This window comes from Choloepus didactylus (assembly GCF_015220235.1).
Source record: "Choloepus didactylus isolate mChoDid1 chromosome 23 unlocalized genomic scaffold, mChoDid1.pri SUPER_23_unloc4, whole genome shotgun sequence".
Taxonomy (NCBI): Eukaryota; Metazoa; Chordata; class Mammalia; order Pilosa; family Megalonychidae; genus Choloepus; species Choloepus didactylus.
This window is the reverse complement of record NW_023637598.1, coordinates 399,181-409,812: the sequence shown is the minus strand read 5'-3', so window position 1 is coordinate 409,812 and position 10,632 is coordinate 399,181. Positions and strand designations below refer to the sequence as shown.

The 10,632-nt window shown below is 43.4% G+C and overlaps 1 pseudogene; it reads left to right on the top strand.

Annotated features, from left to right (window-relative positions):
* Window positions 1-397: 397 nt before the first annotated feature.
* Window positions 398-735, top strand: LOC119525059 (annotated as a pseudogene).
* Window positions 736-10,632: the final 9,897 nt, after the last annotated feature.

Here is a 10,632-nt window from a genome sequence, read left to right as displayed (position 1 = left end):
CTACAATTTTTCAAAAAAAAATAAATTGAATGAAAACTATAGCTGACATGCCCTGGGCCCATTTTATATCTCATATAAGTTTTTCTTTGAAATTTCACATAAATTTCTCCCTTGTGCAGGTGGAATGTCCCTCTTGCAGCACATAACTGGAGGCTAGAAATGGCCCCAGACTCCCTGTCATTCCATCTCCAGGGCCCCTCAAGGATGAACTAGAGTCTCTTATCTCAGGTTTGAATGACCAGGAGAGGAGATACATGTGTCATGTTTCACATCATATACAGAATATATGTGGTTCCAGAGTAGCTCACAATGTGTCCAGTTTCTAAGAGAGCACTGAAATGTTCAAAATTCATCAACTAGGCAGTAACAAGAGGGTGTTCTGTAGAAAAGGTGGAAGATGAGACTAATTAGATTGAATGACAGCTCATATCAAGGTGGTGTATTCTTTTTGACAATTCATTTTCCTACACATTACCCCCTTGAACCACCTAGGGTTGCATTTACAACAAGAATTTATCATCCAAATAATAACAATAATGGCAGTATTTGCCTTGATATTCTAAGATCAAGGTGGTCTCCTGCTTTAACTATTTCTAAAGTTCTTTTACCCATTTTTTCACTGCTATGTGATCCAAACCCAGATGACCCCCTAGTACCAGAGATTGAACCAATCTATAAAACAGAGATAAGTATAACAGAGTATCTCAGGAATGGACTCAGAACTATGCCATGTGATACTACCTTAAAGTCAGAATAACCTGCCTTATAGCTGGAATAAACTTTAAATTACTGTTCAAAACAGCAACAACATCAAAAACAACAAACTCATCAACTATTTAAAAATCTGTCATATTCTGATGTTAACACTTAGGGTTTTGAAATCATCCTTTTGAAATATGTAAACATCTACCAGAGTTAATTAATTGATGCCCCAAATAAGGGAATCTGAGAGGGATATTCAGAGACCATTAAATATGTCTGTTGTGTTGTGCATGTTATGTTACCAACTGCATATTTTCCTTCATAGTGTTCATTGTGGGATGATTACAAGTATCTGGTATACGAGTAAGCAACATGGTTGCTGTATGTGAATATATATATACATAAACATGTATATGAATATATATGAGTGTTCTATGAAATATTTTATATCCATGATAAAAAATAATGTATGATAATATATGTTAATACTCTTTGAATAATGTAATTCCTACTGGAAATGTTGGAGTCTGGGATTCTCACTGTCACTTTATATATTTTGCAGCTTTCCTTTCCTTCCCTCATGATTACAGTTGTACAGGGAGAGAGAAAGCAGAATCTTGGAGGAAGCACAACGGGGAGGGGGCAGACTGCAGGAGGCTTGTGGCAATGAACTTCTAGCCAGGGGAAAGTGACTCTGTGCCCTCCCTCTCTCATTCTGCTGTTTATCATTTTTACTCTTTTCCCTCTCCTTCTCATGAAAACTGAGCCATTTTGAGCACAGGAAGAGGTTTTGATTGTTTCCCCATGGGGTTAAATCACTGTGGAAATGTAATCACTGAAATGTAGCACATGGTAATTGTTCCAGTTTGCCGATGCTGCCTTTTTGCAAAATACCAGAAATGGGTTGGCTTTTATAAAAAGGGGTTTATTTGGTTACACAGTTAGAGTCTTAAGGCCATAAAGTGTCCAAGGTAATGCATCAAAAATCAGGTACCTTCACTGGAGGATGGCCAATGGCATCCAGAAAACCCTCTGTTAGCTGGGAAGGCACATGGCTGGCATCTGCTCTGGGGTTCTGGTTTCAAAATGACTGTCTCCCAGGATGTTCATGCCTAGGCTTCAGCTCCTCAAAAATATCAATTTTAGTTGCTCTTGGGACATTTGTCCTCTCTTAGCTTCTCAGGAGCAAAAGTCTGCTTTCAAAGGCTGTCTCCAAAATGTCTCTGTAAGATGAAGCTCCTCTCTCAGCTCCTGTGCATTCTTCAAAGTGTCCCTCTTGGCTCTCACAAGCATGCTTCTTCTGTCTGAGCTTATATAGTGCTTCAGTCAACTAATCAAGGCCCATGCTGAATGGGTGGGGCCACACCTCCATGGGAATTATCTAATCAGAGTTATCACCCAGAGTTTGGTGGGTCCCATCTCCATGGAAACACTCAATCAAAGAATTATAATCAAATCAACATTAAAAGGTCTACCCACACAAGATTGCATCAAAGGTAATGGCATTTGGGGGCACATAATACATTCAAACTGGCACAGACCTCATGTGCAGGAATATCCCATTTCAGTGAGCACACTGCTTGCCCTGGGATGCAAGAGCCAATAGAGGATTTCCCTGGCTGACTTTTCAGGGAACCCACTGCTCTCAGGACAAGTACAACAGCGCCCCCTTCTGGCCCTGGAGCCTGGGTCCTCCTGCCCCTCTGACTACCCACCACTCTGGGAGGATGTCCTGACTTTTGCCCATTGGTCTGTCTGATGTTACCACCCAAGGAAATAAAATGAGTAGCTCCCCTCTGTAGGGTATGTCAAAGGGCCACAGGAGCCACCTTAACAAGCTCCTAGTTGCCAAAGATGGAAGAGTTTTATCCACAAAAGAATTAAATTAGCATTGGGCTATAGCTTGAAGTATAAAATAAATGCCCTTGAGACATTACTGACATAGAAATATTGGGAGAATACACAAATCTCCTCTCTAGAGAAGATGGAATGACTGATGTGGATGTTCTGTCTTTGAGGAGCTGGAGCATAAGGCCCCACTCAAGGGTGGGCTGTGCAGAGAGACTTTCTCTCAAAGGTGCAGAATGGATGGGGAGAAATAGAGTAACCAGTTCCTTTCCCCAGGTGATCAAGGCCATACAAATAGTCATAAATCACACAGACAGATGCACTCAGGGGCATTCATGGGAATCCTACAAAATACCAGAGCAGTCCTCTTGAAAATTGTCAAGGTCATCAAAAACAAGGAAAGTCTGAGAATCTGTCACAGCCAAAAGGAGACTAAACAAGAAATGAACATGTGGAAAGTGCTATCCTGGATGGGATTCTGGAGCATTAATAGGGCATTATGACAAAACTAGGGATATAGTATACAGTATTGACTTTAGTTAATAATAATACATAAATTTTGGCTCATAAATTGTAACAAATGTAACACTATTGAAACATGTTTATTTATAATAGGGGGATCTGGGGCAGGGTGTACATATGGGAACTCTAGGTTCTATTGACTTAATTATTTTGTAAATCTAAATGTCTTCCAGAAAATAGAGTCTATGTTTTAATAAAAATGAACAGAATCCTGTATGGCTCATATTCACCTTCATACCAACTTTGTTGTAAAATATGATTAATGGAGAAATGGTCCCTTGATGCCAAAAATTCTCAGAGCCTAAAAAAAGAAAAAAAAAAAAAAAAGGAAAATCCAGCTTGGATTCATTGGAATAGAACTTGGAAACAATATGGATGAATCTCAAAAGAATATTGCTGGTGTAGGAAGCCCAACCAAACATTTGTTTGTATGATTCCATTTTTAAATAATAGAAACTCCAAATCAAACAACTGACAGAAAGATCAGTGGTTAACTGGGGAGGTGTTATGGGAAGGATGGGGGAGTGAGTACAAAGGGGCAAGGAGGAAATTTGGGGGCTGGTGAATAGATTCAGCACCTTGAATGTGGTGATGTTTTCAAGGGTGCATAGAAATGTCACAACATGACAAATTGTATATTTAAAAATGGGCAGTTTGTTGTATGCTAATTCTATCTTAATAAAAATAGAGAAATTAAAATTAAAGCCTGAGACAAAAAGTACAGGAAGACATACTGAGGACTAACCTGAGGATGACAGTTCTGGGAAACCCTGGAAGTAGAGAAAGGAATGAAATGGAGATGCAGGATTCCTGAGTTAGAAAGCAGCTCTGAGAGGATGACAGCTGCCACCTCCAGTCCCTGAACTTACTGCACAAAGATTCAGAGTCCCTGAAGGTGGGGAAGAACTGTCAGTTTCTCTGAGATGCTTAACTCAGGATGGGCTGCTCAGAGTGACTCTGAGATGGACACAAGAAGGGGCTCCACTCCCCAGGCAGTGCCAGGGATGAGCTGGACCCAGGGTGGCCACAGGGAAAGGATCAGGAGAAGCCCCAGGAGAAGCCAGAGCCAGCAGCTGTGGGGTGTCCACCCTCCTGGCAGATGAGAGGGGAGATCCTCTCTCAATTTCCCATGGCCTGGGGCTCTGTGTGAGCCTCCAGCTCCTCTCCTCTGTCTGGCAGTGACAAGCAGCCTTGTTCTCAGGTTGGAGCCCAGCCAGACTTACAGCAGGAGAAGTGATAGGGGATCTCCCAGGGTCATTTACTATTAATATAGATGAGGAGTTTGGGGGCTGTTCCTGGGGGCTTTTTTTAACCAGTTCACATCAGAGCCTCCCCTGATGTTGGGGCTCCTCCAGAGCAGGAGATGGTGACCCTCTGGCCCAGAGCCCCAGACACTGAGGGGGGCTGAATCAACACTGCCTGGGCCTAGGAGACACAGAGATGGGGATTCTTTGATACCAAGATAAGAGCATCAAGCTGGGCCCTGTGTGTCCCACCAGGGCTCATTCCCTGGCCCAGAGTATTATTAAGAGTGCAATAAGTGAGAAGGGTGAGGAGGAGATGAGACAAAGCCATGTTGGTGATGATTCTGAATCCTACCTCCTGTGTCCCCAAAGCTGAAGTGGAGCTTCTTCTAAGTCTCTCCCATCCCCTCTTTGAACTAGGAGAGAAGGGAGTGTCCACCATCCATGTAAATGAGATCCCCCAGCTTTCTGATCCCCACACAAGTCCCAGGCTAGGCCCTGCTGGGTGAGGAAAAGCAGGGGTGTGGGTGATTGGGGTCATGTGGATCCCAGGGGTAAGAGTCATAAGAGCCTTGTCTTTACTCAGCAGATATTTACTGAGCACCAAAGGGCTCCTTCCCTGCCTCCCAAAGCTGACCTGGGTGGGCACCACAGAGATGAACCAGGAGACCCAGGAGAAGGGGTCCCCAGGAACCCAGGGCTTAGTGTTCACCAAGGAGGAGGCAGATCAGGGCAGGATTTTCACACAAGTGCTCACAGGGGATCTGCCCTTCCTGGGTAGAACAACCTCTCCCTCCTCCCTGTCTCCCACCCAGGCAGGCCCTTCCTATCTTCTTCTCTCCAAGGTCAAGACCACATTGACTTCTCTGCTCAGAAGTCCCGGGTGCTCCCTTTGACCCAATCACCTTTGCTCAATGCAAGACTACAGAGAGCACCTAGAAACACATCCTTCTCACCCTTACACCTCCTTTTCTGACTCCAAAGTAGCAAGGACCTGGCATGAGTCACTGGAAAGGATAGCAGAGGCATGGGGTTGGCCCAACTGGACCCCTAGAGGCCCAAGGGCATGGTTCTGATATTGGGGTTGTGTGGGGTTTGGGGAGATGATTTTAGAATCTTGTGAATGCAACTTGGCTAAAAAGTATTCCCCCAAAATATTAAATAGCAGCATGTATCACCTCATGAGTTCACTCTATTTAACATGAAATATGTCATATATTGGTGAGAATCAAAGTTCTTGATCATGTTCAAAATTGAATGATCTGCCAGTTAAGGATTGAGACAAGTACAAAATGGAAATCAAATTTCCAGTACAGAAAGAAAGTGGTGGCCAAAAATAGGGGATATTGGTCTGATGAAATGGGAAATTGAAGCCCAGGACAGGGTGCTTTTAGCCCAGTTTGATTGTGCTGAGAGGAGATCCATGGGGCCTGGGGGAAGGTCTGAACACTTGAGGGTTAAGTGGACCTTGGAGAATCAGCTTGACCTGGAGATGGAATCAACACCTGGAATGCATCACCATCCTCCTGAAAAAGTCATCGAACCCAGACATCTGAGAGTTTGATCAAATAGGAGCAGCAAGGAGAGCAAGAAGAATGGAGCCATGTCAGAAGGCTCATCCATCAACTAAGACCTGGGGATCCTTCCTAGGTGAAAGCATAAGGAAGTATCCCAGATTTTATATTTACTGCCTCCAGTGGGAATACACACACACACACACACACACACACAAAATCAGGTCTTTTTAATTTTGTGTCTCCTGCCAATTTCCTTTGCAATTAGTGATATATCTATGTATGTATATTACATTGTTATAATAAAATTTTGCACTAAAAATGACAGTTTTCTGAACCTGGAACAATGTGAGAGTCTCCTCTGGTCATGGAGCACAAGATCCCTGAGCACACACTTGGTTGGATCCAGCCACTCAGAAAAGAAGACAGAAGACATCAGAATGAGGGGCCAAGGCTGACCAGGGGATTTGTGTCTGACTTCCCCACTGACATCTGTCACTGTGGTAATGGTTGCTGTATTACAGAACACAGTAATACATGGCCACATCCTCAGGCTGGGCCCCCATGATGGTGAGGGTGGCTTTTTTCCCAAGGAGAGAGCCATAGAATTGGACAGGGGCCCCTGGGACCTAGTAGTGGTATAGCCTATCAGACTCCAGGGAACCTGGTAGTGCTTCTGTTGGACCCACTTGGAATAGTTACTGGTTGTGATGGCCCCAGCACTGGAGCTGCAGGTGAGTGTGACTGCCCCTCCAGGGGATGTGGACAGTGAAGTTTCCTTAGTCACTATAGCCTGGCACATAGCTCCTGAAAACAGGTGAGAGACCCATGGTTAGGAGAGGAGATGGGGGCAAGTAGGTTCTGTGTGGACTGTCCCCACCTCAAGCCCAGAAATTGACCCCTGACCTGTGCAGTGAGCTAGAAGGGTGAGCAGGAGCCAGGCCCAACCCATGGTGGAGATTTCTCCAGGGTTGTGCTTTCCAAGATGACTCACCCCATGGTCAGCTTCCCCAGCTCTCATTATAACTCCTAAGTCCCTGTGCAGGGAGGGGCTTTCATGCAAATACACTTCCCTCCTGGGAGGACTCAGTAAGTTGACAGTTGACCACTCATAGTGTGGTTTCCCATGGGTGACCATATGTTAAAGGCCCCAGACCATGTCCCAGCTGTGCTCGCTTTCCCTGGGCCTGGCCCACAGCGCCATCTGGTGTCCATGGGGGGAACAGCACTGAGGGAAGGACACCCTCAGGCAGGTCTTTCCTTAAAATCTTCCTCATCTGCTCCTCAGACCTTCAGTTTGTGGTTCCCTCAGGAGGTCACATCCAGACCCTCCCATGCTCCAGGCAGGAAACCTGGTGGAGAAATGGGAAGGGGGTTTGAGTGCTTCACAGTCTCCCTCTTAACTCCAAACCCCACAGCAGTCACCTCATGTGAGGAGACCTGGGGCTGTCCTGGTGCCATAACTCAGGTTCCCCAGGGGCCCAGCTAGTCACACACCTGTCCAGGCACCTGGGCAGGGACTGCCCCAGGGTCAGAGGCTCAGTCTCTCCCAGGACCCAGTGTCAGGCCAGAATGTGTTTGTAAAATTGAGGTATAGTTCATGTATAATAAAATTCACCCTTTTAAATTGCACCATTTGGTGGTTTTTACTATTTTCACAAGGTTGTGTAGTCATCAGCTCTCTAACTCCAGAACATAATGACCCATTTACTGTCCATTCCCAGTCCCACTTCTCTGTACATACAGGCAACCACTAATCTAAATTCTGCCTGAATAAATTCTCTGTAGAGCCAGAGATTATGTGGCTTTCCATGAGTGGAGATGGAATCTTTGATTGTACCATGGGCTGTATGATTGTACCATGGGCAACTGATTATACAGTTTGGATCTTTGGATAATCATATGGTATGTGAACAATCTCACTAAAAAAAATTAATGGAGGGGTGATGTCACCAACATGGTGACATGAAGAGCTACTGAATCTTTCTCTCTGCAAAGTCAACAAGATAAAAGGACAATTTTCAATTTTTCAGAACTCCAGTGGAAGTTATAGATTAGAGAAATCCCTACAAATGCCAAAATGAAGACAAAGATAAACATCAGGTAGGAACATCCAATCATGGAGGAGCCAGACCTCTTCCCTCCCTCCCACTATGTCTCTCACAATGAGGACCCTCACACCAAGGAAACAGAATCTAAATTCTCTCACAGCAGTGAGACAGAACCCATCATTTGGAGACCCAGGGGACAGGGGAGGACATTTCAAGGCCCAGATCAGTGAGGGAAAATGAGTTGAAATAACATGGACAGATAATGTTTTTCCAGCTCTGGGTCCAAATCTCTTCCCTCACCCCTGAGTGAAACAGCAGTGGGCAGCCATTTCCTTGCCTGGGGGATGGCTGAAAAGTGGTACAGCCTGGGGATTCCTCTGTCACAGGTAAAGTGGGGGACACAGCCTGATATTAAGCCACATTTTGGTGGGCAAAGCAAGGGCCCAGGAAACCCACAGGTTCAGCCTGCCAGGTCAAAGACAACCTGGATGCCAAGACAAACTGCTTCTGAGGATGATTAAGTTACCAAACAGGATGATCCTCTAGGAAGACCAGAAAGTGCAAGGGTACTGAAGACTGAAGGGGTTTTCATAGACTATCCAGATCCTATTTCAGTCCCGTGGGAGCTGGTCTAGACCCCTGCCCAGGAACCTGCCCACGTTTTGGCTTGGAAATAAGGGTGACCCAGATATTAAAGTAGTGCCCTGAAACAAACCCAGGTATTGCTGGCTAGTGAAATCCATAGCACTGTGGGGAGCAAGCAGACATTTTTACCCACACACAGAAAACTACCTGTGTTGCCCAGTGCCTACTGCCCATCCATGAACAGGCTGCTGTGAGTGCCTGGACTTGGGGGAAAGACTTGGGAGCAGAGAAAATCTGACAACTGGCAACAGAGAAAAAGAATAGAGAACAAAGTCAACCAACAAGAAATCCCTAGGCAAAAGAGAGAAAATGTTCTCAAGAATAAACTTAGAAAGAAAATCTGATGCCTAGACATGAGTGAAAACTCACAATTCATTCCAGAAAGAATGAAGATACGGCCCATCTAGAGGAACAAACTAACACCTCAGCTGAGATACAAGAATTGAAACAACTAAATAACATATACAAATGAATCTTCTAAAACAAATCAATGAATTGAAGGTAAATGGGGAAAAAGAGATGAAGGATATAAAGAAGACATGGGATGACCATATAAAAGAACTTGAAAGCTTGAAAAAACAAATGGCAGAACTTATGGTAGTGAAAGGCACAATATGAGAGATGAAAAACACAAAGGAGACATACAGCAGCAGACTTGAGGAGGCAGAAGAAAGTATCAGTGAACTAGAAGACAGATTACCTGAAATCCAACACAAAAAGTACAGACAGGGAGAGAATGGAAAATATGAGCCAAGTGTAAGGGAAGTGAATGACAACATGAAGCACATGAATATATTTGTTATGGGTGTCCCAGAAGGAAAAGAGAAGAGAAAGGGGGCAGAAAGAATAATAGGGGAAATAATCAATGAAAATTTCCTAACTCTTTTGAAAGACATAAAATTGCAGGTCTGAAAGGAGAAGCATATGCCAAACAGAATAGATGAAAATACACCTTTTCCTAGACACTTACTAATCAGATTGTCAAATGTCAAAGACAAAGAGAATATTGAAAGAAGAAACTGAAAAGCAACCCATCACATACAAGGGAAGCTCAATAAGACTAAGTGCAGATCTCTCAGCAGAAACCAGGGAGGCAAGAAGTCAGTGGTATGATATATTTAAGATACTGAAAGAAAAACTGCCAACCATTAATTCTATATCTGTCAAAATTGTCCATCAAAAATGAGGAAAATTAAAATATTTTCAGATAAACAGACAATGAGAGAGTTCATGAACTAGAGACCTAATTTACAAGAATTATTAAACGGATCACTACAGACAGACAGGAGAGAGAGGTTTGTAGAAGAGCTTAGACATGAAAAGTGGCAGTAAGAGTAACTAATATGGGATGCACCAAAGGCAATGCTGAGAGGGAAATTTATTGCCCTAAATGTCTATATCATAAAAGAAGAAAGAGGAAAAATTAATCAATTAACTGCTCAACTGGAGGAATTAGAGAAAGAAATTAAAAATGATTCCAAAGCAAACAGAAGGAAAGAAATAAGAAAGATCAGAGCAGAAATAAATGAAATTTAGAACATGAAAACAGCAGAGAGAATCCATAAAATCAGAAGTTGGTTCTTTGAGAAAGGCAATAAAATTGATAGAGCCTTAACTTGTCTGACAGAAACAAAAGAGAGAAGAAGCAAATAAATAAATTCAGAACCTGGAGGGGGTACATAACTGCTGGCTCCACAGAAATAAAGGAAATAATGAGAGGATGCTATGGACCACTGTGTGATAATCTGACAGCCTAGATGAAGTGAACAACTTCCTAGGAAAGCATCAACAACTAACACTGACTCAGGGAGAAACAGAAGATCTCAACAAACCAATCACAGATGAAGAGATTGAACCAGTCATCCAAAAATTCCCAAAAAAAGAAAATCCAGGAGCAGATTGTTTCACATCTGAATTCTACCAAGCATTCAAGAATTAGTACCAAACCTTCTCGAATTCTTCAAAAGGATAATAAAGAGGGAAAAGCTAATGAACTCATTCTATGAAGCCAACATCACCCTAATTCCAAAGCCAGACAGAGACTACAAGAAGAGAAAATTACAGATCAATCTCTTTAATGAATATATATGCAAAAATCCTCAAAAA